Here is a 25203-nt window from a genome sequence, read left to right on the forward strand (position 1 = left end):
GAGTCTTGCCCCATAGTCACCATAGATGGGAATGTGTTGAGTCTCACCTGAAGTCGTATGTCTCAGAGTTTCACCCAAGGCCCTCGACTAGTACCTAGGTATCACTGCTGGTTATTCAAGGCCCAAATACTCTTCAGTTAGCAGGTGATGAATGCCGCCAGGACTAGGTCATTCCCATCAAGGCAACAGGTTCTCTTGTGGCCCAGGTTGTATCTAGGAATATCATATGGGAGCTAGGGCCTGGAAAGGTGGCCTCACAACTCTGACTAGTGCCTTGTCCTGCTATGGCTGAGCTAGTATCAAGGATGCAAGATAAAGTCCTCCACACTCTTCCCTCTCCTCTCCTCAAGCAGTAGGGAGGGATCTTATTAGAAGCCATGAGCTGTGTAGCCTGGGGTTAGAGGAGGGGTGATGGCAACACCCCCTTAGCCCCACACTGACTGGTGTCTCAGGAGGTTGCATGTCCCTTCAGTGGTCTGGCTACGGGCCCAGTTCAGCACTAGGAGTCACCTGGAATTGCAGCCTAGAATGCCTTTCAAGTTTATTTAGAGCCCCAGAGCACTTTAGTCTGTAGTGGCAAGGCCTCTGGGTACTCAAGTTCTGACCGCGGGATCAGCAATTCCTCTCTCACTAGGGCTGGTTTAAATGCTCTCTCTGTGAGCTGGTGGCAACTGAGTTTGGTCCAGTTTTTCTTTCTGCTATAGTAGCACAGCACTGACTTCAATGCTTCACAATTGCTGTGCTCTCCCTCCTCCAGCATACAGAAATGTGCTCTTCCTTCTCCAATGCACGGAAACACTCTCCACAGCAAACTGCTGATTCTGGGAAACAGAAGAGGGGGTGGTGAAAGCAATTCAAGACTGTTTTTTTGTTCCTCTTTCAGTCAGTGATACAAAGTTAAAACCAAGTACTCTGACTGCCCACCTGATTTTTTGTTCTTGTAAAGGTGCTGTTTTTGTGTAGATAGTTGTTAAATTGGTGTTCTTTTGAGGGGGTAGGGGAATGATTAGTGGAGCCTACTGTTCCCTGATCTTTCTCCACATCAAGCTCACTTATTTAGCACTTAAATGAAAGACTTACTGTTTTGAAATCTTCTACTGGATAATAGCTGCAATGTATTGAGAGATTCCTCTACTTCAACCAGGTTAAGCTCAAAGATACAGAGCCAGCGAATGGCAGGCCTAGTATCTATATCCAGCTCTCACTTCAAAGCCTACACTCTATAAAACACCTTCTAACAGATAATCTAAATTTACTCACTAGAAAATAATTATTTTCCCATGTTTATTAATCAAGGGTATTTAATTTTCCATTAGGTGAATGCAGCTAATATTTCCGTAAGAGGTTGATAGAACTGCAGTACTAATGAAGAAAGCCTGACCCATTAGCTTTTACGTCTCCCTATAAACAACTACATTATTTTTCTTCTGCCTTTGATAAAATTTATATTGCTTTTCCTATCCCTTTATTTGCACATATCCCTAAGTATCTAGTTATTTGGATGGGAAGCCAGTATTTCTGGAGTTATGCTACAAACATCCCCAAAATCTCAGTGCCTCACAATAAACAAGTTTAATTCTCACTCATAGACCATATGAGTTGTGAGTCTATTTCATTTTCGTTTATCCTGAGGCAAGATAGGGTAATCAGTTTCTTTCTGGGTGTTGTTAAGCTTGTGGCCAAGAGAACATTCAGTAATAGCAGACTCATGAAATGGCTTCTCACCCCTCTGCTTGGAAGAGGCGTGCTCACTACTGCCAACATTTTATTGGCTGGAATAAGCCATGTCACCTCAAATAACTCTAGTGGAATGGGGAGCTTTAATCTCCCCACTAGAAAGGACACCACAAAATTATAGGGCGAAATCATCTATCAGCCACTAGGTAAGGGACATAGGACAGCAAACATTTGATAGTAGTGATACAGGATACTGGAAACATTTTAAGTACTATTTAGTTTCCACTGTATAAATGAAATAACTTATTTTGTCTATTAACCAATGGAGAGATAGCTATATTATTTTGCATTTTATTGTTACAAACAGTGCTTACAAATCTTTCCTTATAGGCATTCACAAGAGTTTCTCTAAGATAAACATTTAGAAATGCAGCTGTGGGTAGTAGTTTCATATGTATCTTCTACTTCAGTAGATCTTGCCAAAGTTTCTTCTAAAATGTTTAACTTTATCCTCTTACCTGCCATACACAGGAGTTTCAGATTCTCTACATAAAATGTTTCTATATGTGCTGTTACTAGGTTTCTTTTAGAAATAAATGTTATAGAATGTTAAATCTGGGTGACAGTGACTATGCATTCTATTTCTTTTCTGTATATTTAAAATTTCTCTTAAGTGCTAATCAACTTAATATTTAGTAAGAGTATTTTTAAATAAAAATAAAATAAAGAGCAGCCATAGAAGCAAATCGTTGTGAAGAATTCCTAGAAGTCTCTTTTCATTATCTTCTGAATCATTGAATGATAATAGATATTTTCTTCTAAATGTTCACACATGCCCTTCTATTATTTCCTCCTCTGTTTGCTAAGCATTTCTTCAAGTACAAATATCCAATAGAAACAAAAAAAGACTATTTCTTTGCTGTTTTACGCTACTTAAACTACTACTAGATAGAGAAGAAATTGACGCCCCTTTTTCCATGTTCCTTGGTCACCTGTGCTACTGGAGTGTGTGCACAATTCTGGGGCATATGTCAGTTTTTTTTTTTTTTTTCTTCTTTAAGCTTATGCATCTCTCTGCCTGAAGACTTCTTCTGACTTTAGGAGTATGCTCAACAAACAAGTGGCAGATTAGAAGTGCCAGGATGTCAATGTTCCCAAAAACCACCCTCAACCAATTGGCAACAGCTCTCCCAGATTCCTGAGACTCTGCAGGGAGAGTGTTCTAGAATCTCTCCAAGTGTTCTCTGAAGGATTGAGCCTCAGTGGTCCATGGTGGTGACCTGCCCATTTCTGTACCCTTTTTGGTCTTCCTTTGTCAAATTTGTCCTAACATGCATTAAAGTTTCTTCATGAAGACAAATATACCTGAGAACTGACTGCCTTTTAAAACGTTTATGACATTTAATTAAATGGGGACTAAAGCAAAATACTTAATTAAATAAGAGCTAATCATTATAGATATTTAATATACTAAAATTAATTTATAAGTGCAAATTATTGAATTTTCATAAAAATAATTTATTTTAAACAAACTTAGAAAGTTGAACTTCACATTCTAAAAAATACTGTGCCTTTAAATTTGCAGCCTTAGTGAATAGAATATCATTTATAACTCAAATTATTCAGAAGCTGTTTCCATAGAGTAGTCTTCCTATAGACTTAAAATAACTCACATTCATACTTTTCAGTGAAAATGCAGAGGTAGAATAGATTTTTTAGAACAGGATTAATGAGAAGTATTTTATGTTATTTCATTTTAATAGGGTAGAGGCAACATAGATTTGTTTAAAAAAGGAAAATGATATAGTTTAACTCTGTATCCTCACCCAAATCTCACCTTGAATTATAATGATCCCCAAGTGTCAAGGGCAGGACCAGGTGGAAGTAATTGAATCCTGGGCATAGCTTCCCCAATGTTGTTTTTGTGATAGTGAGTTCCCATGAGATCTGATGGTTTTATAAGGGGCTTCCCCCTTTGCTCAGCACTCATTCTCTCTACTGTTGCCCTGTGAAAAGGTGCCTTCCACCATGATTGTAAGTTTCGTGAGGCCTCCCTAGCCATGCGGAACTGTGAGTCAATTAAACCTCTTCTCCATAAATTACCCAGTCTTGGGTATTTCCTCAGAGCAGCGTGAGAATGGACTAACATAGAAAAGAAAAAGATGACAGAGAAACAGAGATTGAAGACACACACACATGCGCACACACACACACAGACACACACAGACTCTTTTCCCTATGTGATAAAAATATAAAATAAATATTTTTGAATGAACAGTCAGTCACTGTATCTGCATACAACTTTTGAGGAAGCATTGACCTAACTGTAATAGGAGATGACAACTTAAGTTAAACTATGAGTGGAAATTCTGATTATTTTATCTTTGTGACTGGAGCTTACCATACTGGATGCTGAAAAACTCTTAGTGAAATTGTTTTGATTATCTGAAATGTTGCATTACTCAGGTTGATCATTCTGAGAGTCATATTTTATATTCTTATATAATCTAGAGGTATGGAAGCAGTAAGACAGATGATTTAAAATACATTGATCAAGAAAGTAATTTAAAATAAAAGAAGAATCTCAATAACTTATTGGTACTTATGTCACATACACTAAGCACAAAGCAAAGCAAAATTTATTTCACTGATTTTTATTTACTAAAGGTATATTTTCTCCATGTGATATATCTGCTAAAAATAAAAGAAGATGTTAAATTAGATAGACCATATAATTGTCTGACATTATCTTCCCAGGTAGCAAGAGTGTATCTAAAAACATTTTTTTCCCCTTTTCTATACTTCCTTTTTTACCAACCCTCTCCCCTTCTCAGTCAGATGAAACCACACTACCTCAAGGAAAATTAGGTTTGTTAAAACAAAAGAACAAAGAGAAAGGCAGGTTTGTTTTTTAGTTTTTTTAGTTTTTTTTTTACCTCCAATACATGCTCCTGAGAATCCAAAGAGAAGGCCCTGGTGGAACTGAGTATGGAGCAAATAGAGAAAAAAGGGGAGAGGTTGAAAAACCTGCCCTAGCTGTCCCCCAAAACCCAATGCATGAGGCTTACCCAGGTTGAGAGAGCTCATGCACAACCTTAGGAAGGTGTTGCTCAAACACTAGCATGTGTTAAAATCACCTAGATGACTTGACAAGATGCAAGGTTTAGTCAACCTCTGAGTTTCTGAAGTAGATCTGGGGTGGGGCTCAATAATTTGCATTTCTAATTAGTTTCCAGCCAATGTTGATACCGTTAATCTACAGACCATGACTTGAGAACTAGTGATTTAGGAGAAGGAGGAATGGCCTAAAGTCAAGAAAAGGATTTAAAAAATCAACTTCCAGATGAAGACTTTATAATGGCTTGCTCTGGAACGCCATGTAAAAATGCAGCCAATGCATACAGAATATATCACAGCTGATCAAATAAGAATTTATATCATCTGGCAAGAGAAGATATTCTCTAGGTCCCTGGGAATTAGGGCTCATCAAAGTTGCCAACTGCTAGCATTTGGTTATTTTAGTAAAAGTACTTGGCCATATGCTGTAATTTGACTAAATCCCATGTAATCTCTTGGGAACTCACTGTTTTTAAGGATCTAAATTAGTTGAAAATACCTGAAAGCAAAAAAAAAAAAAAAAAAAAAAAAAAAATGAGGCTCTTGATAAACAGACATATCAATACCAAGGTGGAAAAGAAAGTCTCAGCACCATATTCGGATGCAATTAGATGTAGCAAATTACCTCTCATTACACTCCAAGGCTCCATTCATGCCTTACATACTCTGATTCTGTATCTTATTTGTAAATGTTCCAGTCTACCTCTTCTCCTTATTCACGATTTTCCTTAATCTTTTCTTATCTTTTTATAAAATCTACTCCTCTCTGGCATTAGCTAGAACCATCCGAATGTCCTGTAGTAAGAGGATATTTAGCAGTGATTAATTCCAATAGCCATCATTGTTTCCCATGAATGTATTTTGAAGTTTTTCTGTATCCTACTGCATCTTTTTCTTCAAAGTTCATATTAGCACAGAGAGGATGCTGTTAAATATTTTCAAGACTATGGTGTCTAACATAGTCTTTTGATTATTATCCAAACATCCTCACCAGTCTTGATCTTCAGGAAGACACAATCAACTCACTGCTGCTCCACAGATGTCAAACAACAAGTTATGCCAGGGAAGTATCCATGCTGGTCCATCTGGAACAAAATGTAAACACAAAATCTACGTTTCCTAACATCTCCTTCCAATCATATGACAACTTGGATCTGGATTTAACATGTGGACATCAGGCAGTGAATAAACCCTGATGGCCTATCTGGCAGTCATCGTCCTGGATAAAGACTGGGAGGAAAAACAGGCCATGAGGAAGCTGTACTATGTCAGAGCTTAGCCCACCCTTTAACCTGGGCCCATGCCATGCAACTTGCATCCAAAGGGAAAGCTTGGTCCTGCAAAGAACCTGGAATAAAGAGAATAAGCATATCTCGATTTGTACACATATTCATGACTTCTGCATGGGGTAGGTTATTATCAGTCTGATTAAGGACCAAGCCATGTTGAAGATGAGATACACTCTAAAATTTGTGGTCCTTATGCAGCTTTTTGGGACTACTGACATTGTAATTATAATATTGTCTGATCAGGCCATACAATTACCAATGGTCTGAGGTATGAGGCAATGTAAAATCTTTGAAGTAGTTCTCTTTTCTGCAAATACAAAATGTTGTGAGAAGAAAAGAAACTTTCCAGGTGATAAATGCCATCCATCTACTGGTAAACAAAGTTTGTATGTGTGTATATGTGTATTACTGCATAACTCATCACTCAATAAAACAATACGTATATTATTATGTTCATGGATTCTGCAATTCAAAAATTTCAAAAGAGCACAATGATGATTTTGTGTTTCTGCTTTGTGATGTCTCAGGTCTCAACTGGAATCTTCAAATACTGCAGGTGACTTGACCACTGGGGGCTTGAATCATCTGAAGACGTTTATTCATTTGTCTCGAGGCTAATACTGGTGGTTGGTTCTCTACTGGGTTATTGCTTGAGCACCTACATAGGTAAGCTCATGGGTCTGCTTAGGCTTTCTCACATCATGTTGGTTGTGTTCCAAGAACAGGTGCTCAAAAAGAATCAGACAGAAGATGCATCACCTTTTAGGAATTAGCATTGGCTTCAATTTGGTCAAACTCATACACCACCCACATAGAATCCCCCCTCTCGATGAGACGGGTGTCCAATCCACAGTCTAGGAGTGCGTGAGATGGGATAATTTTGCAGTGATCTTTGGAAAAAGATAACCTGTCAAGGGACCATCTCACTTCTCTGAGTCACACTTGCTTTTCACTATTTGGATGATTTTCTTCTCTTATTACAAAATGTTGGGACTGCCTTACTGTAGCACATCATGTTTCACTCTGAAAACAGAATCCTTACTTCTCAAGTTTAATTTGCTTTGATGGACACAATTAAGATTCCACAAGACACATGCTGGATGTTGGGAATGTATCTTAATGGGAGAAGACAAGAGGCCTTTTTAGTAAGCAAAAAGAAATGACTCACTTCTGTTGGTCAAACGTGAAAAATCTTTATGATTTATCTGGACCTGTGACCCATCCACTTTACCTTGGGCTAGGTGGAAAAACATACTTAAGATGCGGAAATTGGGTTAAAAATTGCTTTGTCTGACTGCTGCTAACAGTTGAAGAAAAAATATTTAATGAGCAAAGCAGTTTCTAAAACTAGAATCGAGTTAATTTGTGCCCAAATCTGCACCATTATTCGATAAGCCTGTATGTTTCATAGAAATTGAATACCTTGTCCATAAGAGGTTGCCTACTGCATCAGCTAACCCTGGTTCAATACAAGGCTATTTCCCGTATGGAAAGTTCTCTTGAAAACCCCAAAGGTCTCAAGATTCTGAACCTGGGGGTCCTAGGTAAAGGCTTTGGGCTTATTTGCATCTTTCTGTCTCTTTCCAAACTCTGCTAATGATTCTAAGGTCCCTCACCTTTCTGTGAACTTTACTAAAATGAGTGTGCCTGAGTGAGTTGGGCCCCTTTCCTGAGTTGCGCTCTCCTCTTTCAGCAGCCTAGGAGATGAGACAATGGGTTAATTGAGGTAGCTACCTGCATGCAGCTTCTGGACGAACCTATCTCTCTGTTGTTTTTGGATTATAGTCTAAGTAACTGCCTCAAAAATATTTTTTCTGAAGCTTTTGCCAATATTGCAATTTTCCGCCAAGGATTTTGAGGAAAATGAAACCATCAGAGAATTGTTCATGAAAAAGCAAAACTAATACACCAGTAACTTTAATTATATTTTATAATGTATTCATATATGTTATATATATATAGCACTTATATAGATAACATTTATAAATATATATAGTACTTATATATATAACATTTATAAATATATATTGTACATTTGCCCTTCTTCCATTATGGTACACTCTCTAACATGTACCTTGTAGAATCTTAATGATGTGCTCCAAAGTAATTCATCCTTTAGAATTAAGGGTCCTATCTTCACAGTGGGAAAGGTCATGCTAAAATAAGGGTGTCTCTCTCTCTCTCTCTTCCTTTCTCTCTACATATACATATCATAAGGTGAGAATAGCACCCTCCTCTATGATGGGATGACAGTTAGTTCAAGGACAGTCTCATCAGTTAGGAAAATTAACTTCTCCCCTGTCTTCTAAAACAACTATTTCAGGAAGATACATACATTAAACCACTGTTCAGGAGGATATGGTCGTTAGACCTCACGTCTTTGCCTTCTTTCACTTTTAATGAGGGTGAACATTTGGATAATAGTACTGAAGATATAAACATTTCTATGATTTACAATAGAGGTTCTCAAACTCAGGGTGCACCGGAATTATTTGAGAGTTCACTAAAATGCAGATTGCTTCTGGGCGCTCCACTTTCAGACCACTGCTCTACAGCCTTACTACCCTAAGTATGGTCTGTGGACCAGCAGCGTGGGCAGTCACCTAGGAGCTTGTGAGAAACAAAAGATCTCAGGCTCCAACCTAGACATGGAAAATCGGGATCTGCATTTTAGCAAGAACATCAGGTGATTGGAATGTCCGTTTAAGATTGAGAAGAAGAAGCGCTGTTCTAGAATCGTAGTTTGTAGCCATTTCCTGCTGTTCCTATTTACAATTGTATTATAATATGTGCCTATGGTCATACCTATTGTTACAGGCAATTTCCACTGTACCCCACTTAAAATAGCCAAAAAAGTATATTCTGTATCCAAGGATTTAATAACACTATTAAAGTCATAATTATTCCCTACAATTGTTTTAATATTAGTAACAAGTAGACCATAATATAGCCCACGATTTTTTTTTTTTTTTTTTTTTTTTTTGAGACAGAGTCTGGCTCTGTTGCCCAGGCTGGAGCGCAGTGGTGTGATCTTGGCTCACTACAACCTCCACCTCCCAGGTTCAAGCTATTATCCTGCCTCAGCCTCTCAAGTAACTGGGATTACAGGCATGCGCCACCATGCCCGGCTGATTTTTGTATTTTTAGTAAAGACGGAGTTTCACCTTGTTGGTCAGGCTGGTCTTGAACTCCTGACCTCATGATCCGCCTTCCTTGGCCTCCCAAAATGCTGAGATTACAGGCGTGAGCCACCACACCCAGCCCCACAATCATTATTAATACTATAGTTAAACCTACAAAAGGTCTGGGGCTCTCTTTTATTCCAGACAAGAGTTAAAAATAGTGGTGGACAGCACTGATTCATAAATGGAACTCAGAACAAGAACTTACAAAAGTAAAAAATAAAGAAGGAAATCACAGAAGTGTCTAGACAGAAAAGCACAAATTCCCAGGTAGACTAGATTAAATCATGACAAAAATGAGCATCATTATCTTCATTATCCTATTAGATGGAATGTCCAACAATATCTCATGGCTAACTTAGCTGGCTCTACAAAAAAGAGAAAGATTCAGTTTACTGAGATAATTTGGAAAATATAGTCAAAATTTAAAAGCCTTTTAATACAAAATTTTCCTTGCTAGCATATGTTTTTATTTTCAAAGGACAGCTTCAGTGTAAATTCAATACAGCAGATACTTTTACAAATTTATGTATGTATGTATATATGAGTTAACAGAGTAAAATGTGTAATCCTAAACATTTTGCTTTAGGAACTAAAAGAAACACTATTCTATTGAATCAACTTACTACTAAACTTTAAAATATACATATTTAGGCCCAGTGTGGTGGCTCACACCTGTAACCCCAGCACTTTGGGAGGCCAAGGCAGGCAGATCACTTGAGGTCAGGAGTTTGAGACCAGCTCGGCCAACATGGCAAAACCCTGTCTTTAATAAAAATAAAAAAATTAGGCAAACATAGTGGCACACGCCTGTAATCCCAGCTACTTGGGAAGGTGAAGCAAGAGAATCCCTTTAACATGGGAGGTGAAGTTTGCAGTGAGCGAAGATCATGCCACTGCACTCCAGCCTGGGCAACAGAGCAAGACTCCATCTCAAAACAACAACAACAACAAAAAAACCAAAACTCCCTTATATTTAGAAGATGCCAGATGGCTGCTGAGCTCCCATGCATAATATTTCTTTTTTCCCCATGCCTTAATATTATAGAAAATAAAACCTTGTAAGTTAAAAAAAACATGGGAAACAGAAACCCTGAAATATTTAAGAACTTAAGAACATTTTATAATCAGATTAAGAGCAAAATCTCATCAAGTTAACAAATCTGCAACCCCATAGACATTTTAAATGTGAGTTTCCCCAAAAACTCTTGTGGAAGGGGTGCAGGAGTAGATCTGAAGGAGTAAGGATTAGGAACAGAAGAGAAAGTGCTGTGGGACAATTGGACCGCCGTCCCCATACTGCAACTGAAAGTGTTTTTCTTCAAGAGAAAATTAAGACAATGGTTCTCTAAATCAAGTTTCTCTACATTGATTTCTTTTACAATTTTTATATCCATGTGAATCCTATGAACATCTTACTGAAAGACATTCTGATTCACGAGGTCTGAGTTGATGCCAGACACTGGACCTTTCTAACAATCTCCCAGGTAATACCAATGCTGCTGCAACATGGACTGCTCTTTGAATACCAGGGTCTACACCATCAATAACCAACTAGAAATCATAATGAGAGAACGCCATCCCATCCACAATAACGATATCCCAGAGTATCTGGAATAGATTGGAAGAAGAATTCACAAAATTCAAATAAAGAAATATTTTAAATTTTTTTTTTAAATTAAAGGAGGTAAAGAAAATTATCCATGTCAATGCAGTAATAAGATAAAGGCAAAATGGGCTGACTGAAGACTTCTGCCTCTACCTAGCTGTGTGACTTTGCAGACTTACTGTGAGTCTTCATTTCATCATCTGAAAAATGAAAGGGACCAAATTCATAACTTAAAGTCTCCAATAGTCAAATAACTGGGTTTTTAAATTTTTTAATTGAGAGTCCATGGAAAGTGGTCTGAAGACATGAACCAAAAAAATACATATTTATTTTTTTCTCAACTCTAATTGACATCTAACATGTCCTTCAATTAAAAGTGATAGCCCATAGTAGTAAAGGCAGAAACTGTTTTGTAGTTACCAATATAGATCACAGATATGTTCCTATTACGTTATACTTATTGCAAATGTCTCTTACTGTCCTTTCTACTCATCACTGTTTTAAAATTATGGTAGTAGATTGCTAGTTAATAAATGCATTTCACCACATAAACAGAATTAAAAACAAAAATCATGTGATCATCTCAGTAAGTGCAGAGAAAATTTTCAGTAAATCCCAACATCCCTTTACGATAAAAATTCTCATCAAAGGAACATACCACAAAATAATAAAAGCTGTCTATGACAATTATAAGCAAAAACTAGAATAAATGGAGAGCAAAATCATGTTCATGCATGGGATAAGAAATCATGGTAATTTTGTTGATAAGGTCTTTGGTGTCACAAACTCAATGACTTGAATTACTTATCTGAGTTGAAAAATGTTCTAAGTGGCTCTTTCTTTGGTGTTCATTATTGAAACAAACAAACAAAAAAAGAAATACAAAATCCTTAGGGGAAATGGTCACTGGGGAAATTTTAAGTAATAATTTCCACTACAATTTTTAATTATGATATAATTCTTCCTGGGCTATATGGATTATTTGACATGGTCATGTACTGCAAGACTCAGCCATTTTTGCCCAACAGGTAGCTTTCTTGATGGTATTTTATATAATATTATTCTTTAAAAACTAGTTTTAGTGGTGATTTTAAAAGTGATTATCAGCAATCAATTGATATCTCAGGAACACAGACCTGGAACTTGATAGTGTGGAGAAATATGTCAGTTGTAGTTCAAAGAATGAGTACTTGTGAGATTTTTCTAGGGACTCATTCCACTACTCAGGAACATGTGTACATCTGGCTTCGAAGACTAGAAAGTAGTAAAGTTTTCAAGTGCTCTTAATGAAAATATGGAAAGCTAAAAGCAAGAGAATAACTTGAGAAGTATGACTAGGGCCTGAGAAGGATTTCTGCAGGGTCCTGAAAAGACACTGGAGTTGAGCTCAGAGACAAAGCATTGCTTAGAATTTTGGTTTTGCTTCTTGTTAGTTGTGTAATATTGAGACATTTTTATTGTGCCTCCCTAAGCATATGAATTTTACATCTATAAAATGGGCTGATACATCTCCTTGACAGGATTGTTGTAAATACTATATCAGGTAATATGAAAGAAAGCCCTATAAAACTCTTTGGGAAACAGAAGGGGCTCACAAAATACTTACTGTTGTTCACACTGGTCCTCTTTCCTCTCCTTCCTCACTGAGGTGCCCATGAATTGAACTGCACATCAAGTTTAAGAATGTGACACTGAGATGAAAAGTAGCAATCAACATTTGTAACCCTCAAAACACATGTGGATCAGTGTATGTGTGATTCACTTTTCTTCACTCTTGATATAAATGTGGGTACTTCTCAGGTCATCAAAGACATTTGTCAAGATACAGTATTCCAAAGTCTGGTTAAGTTAAAGCTGTACCTACTTCCATAAAAATGCATGTTGATGGTCAGAAAAAAATGTTTACTAATGTGTCAATTCATGCCTCTACCTCAGATTCCTCAACGAGGGACACCAACAATACTACCTACTTCATAAGGATGTTTTGGTATTGACTAGGCACTTACTAGAGTTCACAACTTGTAAAAGGTGCAAGTAAGCAATCTCAATTATTGTACAGCAGACAGACCAGACTCAGCAGACTGTCACAGGTGGAACAGGTCAGCTGGAACTTTCAGACTCACAATGAGTGAACAAGAAAAAAGCATTGAGTGTAACAAAACTTGCAAGTAAAAAAGTCACTCTCAACTCTAGAAAAAAACAGGTCAGGAGGAGACATTTTTAGAAATACAAATAACAGTGAGTTTATCTGCCACTTAATTTCCATGGGGACCTATATGTCCTTTAGCATACCTTTAACTATGAAGCATACTATTATACAAATCCAGGCTTTCAAATGCTAACCCAGAATCTGTGACTTATTAAGCTCATTCATGCCTGAAGGCTTTCCATTCACAGTCTTGTTGTTTCCACAGAAATGTCAGGAATATATCCTTCAAAGTATATTTCCAGTTTCTGCTAATAATTTTATGGCATCTGGACTATATCCTCTGAAAGAATATAAAACACCTTTAGCTTAATATCAGCCATCACGCAAATGTTCTCCTCATGTCCCAATGACCCACTGTTTTACCTTTTCCCATCAGAAAATAGACAGCTATTGTAGTAATAAATGTGTGGGTTCCTAACAGGAAGCTGAGAACAAGGACATGAGGTGTTGTGTAATAACAGTAGGTAGACAAGGCACCTTAAGGATGTATCATTGAAGCAAATTATTTTAGGAATATTTAAAATTAAGATGTATTGCATCATGCCATCTTTATGCATCTTGTTTCCATCACCAAACTTTACTATGGTGATGAAGCTAAGCAGGAAGATGTTGGAAGCACTCTCATCCAATATTTGCATCATAATCCAAAATAGTAGATCATTTATATGAAGAAGTAGCTATAACAAGAAAAGTATTTTCTCTTTGATTTGATGACCACTTATATCAAATTGTTAAAACAGCTTTTTCTACTTATGTATAATTAAGACAAAGTTTAAAATAAGACAGCTGGTCTAAGTTGAAAAGTTTTTAAGCTTAATGAGTGTATTTGTAGAATATGCATATTGGAACAATCCTTGGTGGGAAGGAGGCCTGCTCAAAAAGTAAAGAACAATGCAATTTTGGAATCTGTCCCCTCACTGCTCTGAACCAAGGATAGGAAACAGCAAAACCAAGGACACATGGAGTGTAGGACACACAGAGCATTTTTCGTAGTTCTGGGACTACACAAGTAGCCTTCCTTTATTGTGAGTGAGCTATCTGATTTGAGAACCAGCAGGTATTTGCTTTCTATTTGCCTTTTTAGCATTTAAATGACTTGAATGTCAGCCTCCCACTGATTTTATCTTATTGTTATTAATCTGACTTGTAGAAGAAAATATCTTTTGGGAAAATCCATCTGATATAGACCCACTTTACCAATAACAACAACAACAAAATGCTCTACTTAGGGTTAGGCATTTTATAAAGTTTTCAATACTTGTGAAAATAACATTTTAGAATTAAGAGACAATATAAAGGGGACCTGTATTAGTCTGTTTTCACACTGCTGATAAAGACATACCAGACACTGGGAAGAAAAAAAGGTTTTAATGGACTTACAGTTCCATGTGGCTGGGGAGGCCTCACAGTCATGGCAGAAGGCACATCTTATGTGGATGGCAGCAGGCAGAAAGAAAGAAAGCTTGTCCAGGGAAACTCTCATTTTTAAATCCATCAGATCTCATGAGACTTATTCACTATCATGAAAACAGCGCGGGAAAGACCCATCCCCATTATTCAATTACCTTTCACAGGGTTCCTCCTACAACACATGGGAATTGTGGGAGTTACAATTCAAGATGAGATTTGAGTGGGGACACAGACAAACCATATCAGGATGTAAATGATGAGTTAATGGGTGCAGCACACCAACATGGCACACGTAGACGTATGCAACAAACCTGCACGTTGTGCACATGTACCCTAGAAGTTAAAGTATAATAAAAAAAAAAAAATCTGAGCTGAATGTTTGACAAAATGGCACACATGCCACATCTCTGTAAATGAGGCTTTATCCATACATCAAAAAGGCTCGTCATAGGTGCTAGAAATTAGGCCAGAGAATGTGGCTACAAGAAAATATCAGTGGATTTGTGACACTAAGCTCCTTATTGAAGGATAAAAGACATTAAAATAAAACCGGGAAAATGCATATCCTGCTGCTCTTAAGTCAGTGGTAATATTTATATATGACAAACCACCACAGTTAAACTCAGCAGTAATCATGAAATCTAATAGGTCTCTAAAATTAAAATATTAAGTTATCTTTTTGGATGTTTTAATAGGAACTAACATTTCTGATTTTAAGCTGAACACAAATGAATGTTTAGACTATTTATTACAGTTTCACCACTGAGACAGAGCTGGGACCCCCCTCTTAGGGTCATGTGCACCTCCCCACCAAGTATGGAAATAAAGATAAATCTTGAGTTCCTTCAAGGGAAATTTCAGGCACCTAGCTAGCCTCCAGAAGTAAATAAAAGACTTGATAAGCCAGAACGTAATAGTAGCTTAAAATAATAGCCAATGAACTTGGAATCATGAGACATTTTGTTCCCTATGGAAACTAAAGATAACAACGTAAGTGTCTGAGTTGTTTCTCCAAAGCCTAGATCCCTACCAAATGCATCCATTGGCATATAGACGTCAAATAAGGGGAAACTAAGGTCTGAACTTTGACCATCATTCTTTGTTTTAAATTTCTTTCTGAGATGCCTGGAGAAAGTCATGTGACCACCTTGGCAAAATTATAATAGTGAGAGACATATAATATAGTTGAGCCCATCTTGCTTCTAACCTCACAAGCTGTTCTTGCCCAGTCCTGCACATAGGCCAGGCTAGCTATGGGAGGAGTTTAGTTTATAGTTTCACTTTAAAACAAGGATGATCATAGTCCCTTCCCAAAACTAACTCCTCCTTGTTGGGACCCAAAACCATCTTTATAAACCTAATGAAAGGCTACGAGGTTAGAATTATGGGAGGGCCCTGAATTCTGCTAAGACCTAGGCATAGTTAAATATAACTGGTTATTGTTTTCTAGTTTGCCTTTTGTAATTGCTTTCTACTCAGGAGTCACTAGCCAGTGGTCATAAGATTTATAACTTTCCCGTTTGCCCCTCTAGATAACATTGTTATTGTAAAACCTAAGATGTGTTTGAGATATTTTTCAAACTTTGCATTCTTGTGGACTAACTGATGCCACTTAGACTGGTGACAAATCCCTCCCCCTAGGACTGACAGCACACTAGGACAATTTTGGCACCCCTGTGATTTCTTCCCTGATCCAACCAATCAGTAGTACCCATTCCCTACTCCCCTGCCCTCCAAGCAATCCTTAAAAACCCTAGTTTCTAAATTCTTGGGGAGGCAAATTTAAAAAATACTTCCTGTCCTCCTTGCTTGGTCATCCTGAGATTATTAGACTCTTTCTCTGATATAACACCTACTGTTTTCAGTGCATTGGCTTTTTTCAGTACTTGGAATCTAGAAGTGACCAAGAAGACTTAATTCCTCATAGATTTTAAAATATAATCCAACTTAGATACCATCTTCTACTTAATTCTCATTTTGGAGAAGGAAAACTGGTTTTCAAAGAGCTTAATGATTATCTTTTTTTAAAAAAATATTTATTATTTATTATTAAGTGCTTTTATTTGGGTGCCACTAACAAATAATTATTTAAAAAAGATAACAGAAATCACATCCAGCCAAAACCATTTTTTTTTCTGAGCAGTAAGCAAGAAGATATGTCACATGGTCAAAGATATGAGTGAAACCAGAACCTATTTTTTTTTTCTGAGCAGCAAGCAAGAAGAACCCAGTGGTGACAATAGTCACGCCCATGAGCCATAGCTAACATTCTTTTCTGTTATGCTACAATTTTTTTAATGAAGTTTATCTTCCTTAACCAATTGTAAATCAGAAAATCTTTGAATCTGCCTATGACCTTTAAGCTCCTACTTCAAGATATTCTACCCTGTTAAGCCAAAACCAATACATTACCTTCATTCGTTGATTTACAATTTTGTGTATAACTTCTGCTTTCCTAAAATTTACCCTTGTCTTTAAAAACCTTCGCTTGTATGCCGTCAGGGAGGTCAAATCTTAAGCATTAGAAACCTGATCCTCCTTACTTGGATCCCTGCAAATAAACACCCTTCTTTCTTCACTACAAATCTTTGTGTGGTTATCTGGTCTTACTCCATAGGGCGAATGGATCCTAGTTTGGTTTCATAACACCAACTTGGTTATAGATATCAAATTTCTTTAGATTTCTGTATTTTTCTAAAGTACTGGCACAGAGAAAATAATTTTATCAACTTACAAATTTATCGATATTTATATGAATTAAACCATGCTCATGTTTTCATCATGGCTATAAGAGTTTGGGAGAGGAAAGGTTAAGTAGCTACAGAACAAATCAAAGCCTGAAGAAGACATTTCCAATGTAACTTGTTCTAGCTACACTTGAAATGGAAGTTGAGAAAAATCAACTGTGAACAAACAAGTTAGTCCATTGGGGAGTCATTAAGATTTTTCTCCTTCCATGAGTCAAATGTTCTAGGGAGCCATTATCATTTTTTCTCTCATCTCATCAAACTACACAAAGAGAAACACAAGGTAATTCCCTTACAGACTCCTCAGAGAAAGCCCAGTGGCTCCACCTTAAATGTCATTACTGTAAACCTCCTGAGACATTGTCAGTCAGTCTTCCAGGGAGAGAATTAATCTCTGCTGGAGATCTGTGCTGGACTTTATTCTAGATTGTTTACCCTGGTTTTATTGTTTGGAAAAGTCAGTAAATCTCAGGTCTTATCATAGGACTCAGATTCGCAAATTTCTCTATCATTTTGGCTACACAACTGCGAGTCGAAGGGAGGCATCACTTCATCTTTGGGGTTATTCTCTTTTCTGTTGCTTCAGGGATTTTTTATGCATGTACCATCAGTCAAAGAGTGCCACTGTTTTAAAATTATCAGGAACAACGAAACATAGAGTTGGAAAGAATCAATCACTTCAGTTCAGCTTATTTAAATAATTATTGTGTACAATCTACATGCCAGAAAAATATTCCAGGTGCTTGAAATCTAGAATTGACCAAGAGGACTTCATTCCTCATGGATTTTAAAATGTATTCAAACTTAGACACTATATTTGACATCATTCTCATTTTGCAGAAGGCAAACTGACATTCAAAGAGCTTAATGACTATCGTTTTTAAAAAATTATTTACTATTAAGTGCTTTTATTTGGGTGCCACTAAAAAATAATTATCTCAATTAGGAAAGATAACAGATATCAAATCAAGCCAGATATTTATTATATATGTCATATGGTAAAATGTGAGTGAAACCAGAACCTATTTCCATCTCCACCACTAGCTGTGACATTTATCTTTTATAGCTTCACTTTTCCTTCTAGAAAACTGATATAATAAACCTTGATCTCTCTGTACTTTTCACAATGTTGTCAAATGAATTACATCATGATTGATAAAAAAAAAAATTAGGCTTTAGATTAAGGATAATTTGAATAATTTTGATGGATAAATGTTAGCCACCATTTTACCAAATTTATCAAGCACAGGATTGAATGATTTTCAGTAAAAAGATTTAGTACACAGGATACAGTTTGTAACTTCCCATGCTCTCCAAAGTGTAAACAAGCAATTATTTAAATGTCATTGAAAGATTTCCTGGGTAAAATAAATAAAGTGCTCTGCAACTATTCAGTATTTTTATGCTTCATGGGAATGACATGTTGTAATTAATTATTGCAGTGTACTTTCTAAAAATAGGTTTTGGGGATTTGTTTGAGGAAAACATGGTAAGGGAAAAAAGAGGAAGATAGTACAATTTATAGTAACTTTTAGAGGAGACTTGATTGTCTTAATGTCTGATGATAATCTAGTAGCTATGCACAGAGGTAGGTCTCTTTGATGCCTTGACATACAGTCCATGTGGATTTAGACCTAACAGTAACTAAGACCTAATGATGCCCAATGCCTCAGCCAACCGCCTACCACTAGCATTTCCTTAAATGTGGGAGAAAGATAGTTATGCATGCACAATTTCTTTGTAAGTTTATTGTTCTGTCAAAGGTTGATTTTTACCAAGACTGAGGTCATTAATTCAGCTTTGGGACTTGACTGTATCCTTTTTTTTTTTTTTTTAACTTGAAATTGCTGGTAACAGAAAAGGAAGCAGGTATTTACCTTTTATTTTAGGCCAGATCAATTCTATTCTCTGCCAATTTTCTTCCTCATCTCCCATAGAGTATTAAGGGACTCTCTTTTTACTATTACTGGTAATAGATATTTGCTGGTAATAGCATAATAATCCAAACATTCTTTATTGTAATAAACTTGCGAGCAGTTAAAGACAATTGAGTACTCTTTTTATAGATGTGAAAACTAAAAGTCAGAGAGATTTCCTGACATCTTCAAGGTTGCTTCATCAGTTTGCAGTTAGACTGATTTAGAACACATGACTGTCTACTTATCTTAATGCTCATTCCACTCAACCAATGGTTCTCAATGTGTGATACACAGATCAGTAACATTAGCATCACCTGGAAGCTTGCTGTGTCCCAACCTATGTGATATGGTTAGGCTTTGTGTCCCCACCCAAATCTCATCTTTAATTGTAATCCATATAATCCCCACATGTCAAGGGAAAGACCAGGTGGAGCTAATTGAATCATGAGGGTGGTTTCCCCTATGCTGTTCTTGTAATAGTGAGTTCCCACAAGGTCTGATGGTTAGAGAAAGAGCTCTTCCCCCATCATTCTGCACTTCTCCTTCCTGCCGCCTTGTGAAGAAGGTGGCTTGATTCCCCTTCGCCTTCTACCATGACTAAGTTTCCTGAGGCCTTCCCAGCCATGCTGAACTGTCAGTCAATTAAACCTCTTTCCTTTGTAAATTATCCGGTTTCAGGCAGTTCTTTTTTTGACAGAGTCTTGCTATGTTGCCCACGCTGGAGTGCAGTGGTGTGATCTCGCCTCACTGCAACCTCTGCCTCTTGGGTTCAAGCAATTCTCCCGCTTCAGCTTCCCAAGTAGCTGGCATTACAGATGCGTGCCACCACACCCAGCTAAATTTTTGTATTTTTAGTACAAATACAGCATTTACAAATACAACATGTACAAGTACAACACAGCAAGACAGGGTTTTGCCATGTTGGCCAGGCTGGTCTTGGACTCCTGATCTCAGGTGATCCACCTGCCTGAGCCTCCAAAGTGATGGGATTACAGTTGTGAGCCACCACGCCTGGCCAGGCAGTTCTTTACAGCAGTGTGAAAACAGACTAATACACTAGGTCAGACAGAGTAAGAGCTTGGCAAAGATGTCCACATCTTAATTCCCTGAACCTGTGAATACTTTGCCTGGCAAAGGGACTTTGTGGGTATGTTAAGAATCTTGAGATGGAAAGATTATCCTGGGTTATTTGGATAGACTCGGTGTAATTGCAAGAGTCCTAATAAGAGAAAAGCAGAAGGATCACAGTGGGAAAAGAGACATGTTGATAGAAGTAGAGCTCAGAGTGATGCAGGAAAGGCAGGTGACTTCTGGAAGGCAGAAAAGGCAAGGAAACAGATTCTGCTCTGCGGTCTCCAGAAGGAATGTGGCCCAGTTGACCTACCTTGGATGTCTTACCTCTGTAACAGTAACATAATACATTGCGTTGTTTTAAGACATTAAAGTTGTGGCAATTTCTTATAGCTTAGTAGAAAACCTAAGAGACATGAAAATTGTCTAGTATTTTAGCAAGCCCTCTAGGTAATTTTGGTGGATGGCAAAATGGGAGAATCTGCTCTAAATTATTCAGTAGAAATGTTAATAGGTCAACAAAGTTGTGTTATGAAGAGTTTGCTAATGAAATAAATACATGGGAAAAAAAAAAAAACTTAAAGAGAACTCTGCAGAGGCCCAAGGGCATCAAGAAGAGATTAGATGCCCACCTAGGCAAGCAAATAGAGAAAGAACTCCACGGAGGCAGGAGGTAAAGAAAATTGTCCATGACAATGCAGTGATGAGATGCAGGCAAAATGGGCCAACTGAGGACTTCTGTCTCCCCTAGCTGTGTGACTCTGCAGACTTAACTGTGGGTCTTTATTTCATCATCTAAAAAAAAAAAAAAAATGAAAGAGACCAAATTTATAACTTAAAGTCTCCAATAGTTAAATAGATTGTTTTTTAAATTTTTAATTGGGAGTCCACAGAAAGTGATCTGAAGACAAAAAACAAATCTTTATTTTTCACTCAACTCTAATTGAAATATAACGTGACCTTCAATTAGCAGTAAAGGCAGAAACTGTTTTGTAGTTACCAATAGAAATCACAGGTAGGTTCTTATTACATTATAATTATTGAAGATGTCTCTTAATTTCCTTTGTACTAATCACTGTTTTAAAATTATTGTAGTACATTGCTGATCAATAAATGTATTTCACCACATAAAAAGAATTAAAAACAAAAATTATGTGATCATGTTAATAGGTGCAGAGAAAGTTTCCAATAAATCCCAACATCCCTTCATGATAAAACCCTTCAATAAACTAGGGATCAAAGGAACATATCACAAAATAATAAAAGCCATCTACGACAGACTCACAGCCAACATCTTACTGAACATGAAAAAGTTGGAAGCATTATCCTAAGAAAAACAAGGCAAGGATGTCCACTCTCACCACTCCTATTCAACACAGTACTGGAAGTCCGGCTGGGTGTGGTGGCTCACGCCTATAATCCCAGCACTCTGGTAGGCCGAGGCAGGCAGACTGTTTGAGCCCAGGAGCTCAAGACCAGCTTGAGAAATAAGGTGAAACCCCACTATGTTTTACGTATTTCTCTACAAACAATACATAAAAATTAGCTGGTCATAGTGGCACACACTTGTGGTTCCAGCTACTTGGGATGGGGGGATCAGTTGAGGCAGGAGGATCACTTGACCCCAGGAAGAAGAGGTTGCAGTGAGCCGAGATCTTCAGCCTGAGTAACAGAACCAGACCCTGTCTTAAAAAAAAAGAAAAAAAAGAAAGAAAGAAAACAAAGTTCTAGCCAGAGCAGCCAGGCAAAAGAAAGAAAAGGCATATAAATAGGAAAACAGGAAGTCAAATTATCTTTCTTCTCTGATGATATAATTCTATAGATAGAAAATGCTAAAGACTCTGCCACAAGGATCCCAGACCTGATAAATGACTTCGGTAAAGTTTCAAGACACCAAAACAGCTTATAAAATCAGTAGCATTTTAGACATGAAGACTTTGCCCATGCCTATGTCCTGAATGGTACTACCTAGGTTTTCCTCTAGGGTTTTTATGGTATTAGGTCTAACATTTAAGTCGCTAATCCATCTTGAATTAATTTTCGTATAAGGAGTAAGGAAAGGATCCAGTTTCAGCTTTCTACTTATGGCTAGCCAATTTTCCCAGCACCATTTATTAAATAGGGAATCCTTTCCCCATTTCTTGTTTCTCTCAGGTTTGTCAAAGATCAGATGGCTGTAGATGTGTGGTATTATTTCTGAGGACTCAGTTCTGTTCCATTGGTCTATATCTCTGTTTTGGTACCAGTACCATGCTGTTTTGGTTACTGTAGCCTTGTAGTATAGTTTGAAGTCAGGTAGCGTGATGCCTCCAGCTTTGTTCTTTTGACTTAGGATTGTCTTGGAGATGCAGGCTCTTTTTTGGTTCCATATGAACTTTAAAGCAGTTTTTTCCAATTCTGTGAAGAAACTCATTGGTAGCTTGATGGGGATGGCATTGAATCTATAAATAACCTTGGGCAGTATGGCCATTTTCACAATATTGATTCTTCCTATCCATGAGCATGGTATGTTCTTCCATTTGTTTGTGTCCTCTTTTATTTCACTGAGCAGTGGTTTGTAGTTCTCCTTGAAGAGGTCCTTTACATCCCTTGTAAGTTGGATTCCTAGATACTTTATTCTCTTTGAAGCGATTGTGAATGGAAGTTCATTCATGATTTGGCTCTCTGTTTGTCTGTTACTGGTGTATAAGAATGCTTGTGATTTTTGCACATTAATTTTGTATCCTGAGACTTTGCTGAAGTTGCTTATCAGCTTAAGGAGATTTTGGGCTGCAGCACACCAACATGGCACAAGTATACATATGTAACAAACCTGCACATTATGCACATGTACCCTAGAACTTAAAGTATAAAAAAAAAAAGAATATAATTGAATTGCTTGTAATACAAATAATAAATTCTTAAGGGGAAGAATAAAAATAAATAAATAAAAATCAGTAGCATTTCTATGCATCAATAACACTTAAGCTGAGGGCAATAAAAATGCAATCCCATTTAGAATAGCCACACACAAAAAAATAAAACACATAGGAGTATATCTAACCAAGGAAGTGAAAGATCTCTGCAAGAAGAACTACAAAACACTTCTGAAACAAATCATAGACAACAGAAACAAATGGTAATACATTCCACGCTTATGGATTGGAAGAATCAATATTGTTAAAATGTTCACACTGCCCAAGGCAATCTACAGATTCAACACTGTTCTTATCAAATTACCAATGTCATTTTTGACAGAATTAGAAAAAAAGATATTCTAAAATATGTAGGGAACCAAAAAGAGCACAGATGGCTAAAGCAATCCTAAGCAAAAAGAACAAAGCTGAAGGCAGGCACCACATTACTTGACTTCAAACTATACTATAAAGCTACAGTAACCAAAACAGCATGGTACTGGTTAAAAAAAACACAACAGACATAGATTAACAAACAGAATAGAGAACCTAGAAATAAAGCCAGACACCTACAACCTACTGATCTTCAACAAAGTTCACAAAAATAAGCAGTGGAGAGAGGATTCAATAGTTGGTGCTAGAAAACCTGGCTAACTATACACAGAAGAATGAAACTGGACCCCTGCTTATCACTGTATACAAAACTTAAGAGGGATCAAATATTTAAATGTAAAACCTCAAACTATCAAAATCCTAGAGGAAAGCCTAGGAAATACCTTCTGGACAGCAACCTAGGTGAAGAATTTGTAACTAAGTCCCTGAAAGCAATTGCAACAAAAACAAAAAATTGACAAATGGGACCTAATTAAACTAAAGAGCTTCTAAATGGCAAAAGAAACTATCAACAGAGTAAACACACAACATACAGAATGGGAGAAAATATTTGCAAACTATGCATCTGACGAAGCATTAATATTCAGAACTTAAAAGAAACATAAACAAATCCACAAGGAAAAAAATTAAAAAGTGGCCAAAGGTCATAAACACACACTTCTCAAAAGAAGACATAAAACAGCCAAGAAACATGTTAAAAAATGTTCCACATAACTAATCATCAGAAAAACATAAGTCAAAACCACAAGGAGATACCATCTCACACTAGTCAGAATGGATTATAAAATGTCAAAAAGTAATATGTTGGGAAGACTATGGTGAAAAGGGAACATTTATACACTGTTCATGGGAATACAAATTGGTCCAGTCACTGCAGAAAGTAGTATGAAAATTTCTCAAAGAACTAAAAATAGGATTACCATTCAGTCCCATCAACCCCATTACTGGATATATACCCAAAGGAAAATAAATTATTCCACCAAAAAGATAGAATAAGTCTAGGTATCCAACAACCCACTGGACTGGATAAAGAAAATGTGGTATACATATACCATGGAATACTATACAGCCACAAAAAATAACAAAATCATTTCCTTCGTAGCAACATGCATGCAGCTAGAGGCCATTATCCTAAGTGAATTAAGACAGAACAGAAAACCAAATATCACATGTTCTTACTTATAAGTAGTGGCTAAATCTCGGGTAACATAAGCATAAAGCTGTGAACAGTAGACACTGGGAACTGGAAGAGAGAGAAGGAAGAGTGGTGATAAAGGGATGAAAAGCTTCCTATTGGGTACTATGTTCACTATCTGGGTGACATGATCAATAGAAGCCCAATCTTAGTATGACACAGTAGACTCTTGTAACAAACTGTAAGAAACCTGCATATGTACTCCCTCAATCTAAAATTAAAATTAAACAATAAAATAAAATAAAATAGTGATAGTAGATGCATCACTAGATCCTTATTATACAATGCACTGATATAATAACACATGTATTTCTTTATTACAAATTTATCTTTTTACATTTAGATAACTATCTGTGTAAAAGCTTGGTTTTTTTAAAGCTATCTATGTATGCATATATATGTGTATGTGTATTGATATTTTAAAAATCCTACTCTGAGAAACATTTCATAGACTCCGTACAGGCTGCCCATGGGATTCATTATAAGAAAAC

General features: G+C 36.9%; 1 long non-coding RNA gene across 5 annotated transcripts in view; it reads right to left on the reverse strand.

The window, feature by feature from the left end:
• Window positions 1–465: 465 nt before the first annotated feature.
• The window catches only part of LOC105481540 (uncharacterized), a 63888-nt gene continuing 39150 nt past the window's right edge, over window positions 466–25203 (reverse strand). For 4 of the 5 annotated variants that reach the window (XR_011614341.1, XR_011614343.1, XR_011614345.1 and 1 more), the window contains exon 7: window positions 5372–5879. This is a non-coding gene — a long non-coding RNA (uncharacterized lncRNA). Of the gene's footprint in view, window positions 822–5371; window positions 5880–25203 lie in introns of those variants that run through there. The other variant, XR_011614342.1, reaches the window with a different exon arrangement.

The sequence above is a fragment of the Macaca nemestrina genome, chromosome 15, assembly GCF_043159975.1.
Source record: "Macaca nemestrina isolate mMacNem1 chromosome 15, mMacNem.hap1, whole genome shotgun sequence".
Lineage (NCBI taxonomy): Eukaryota > Metazoa > Chordata > Mammalia > Primates > Cercopithecidae > Macaca > Macaca nemestrina.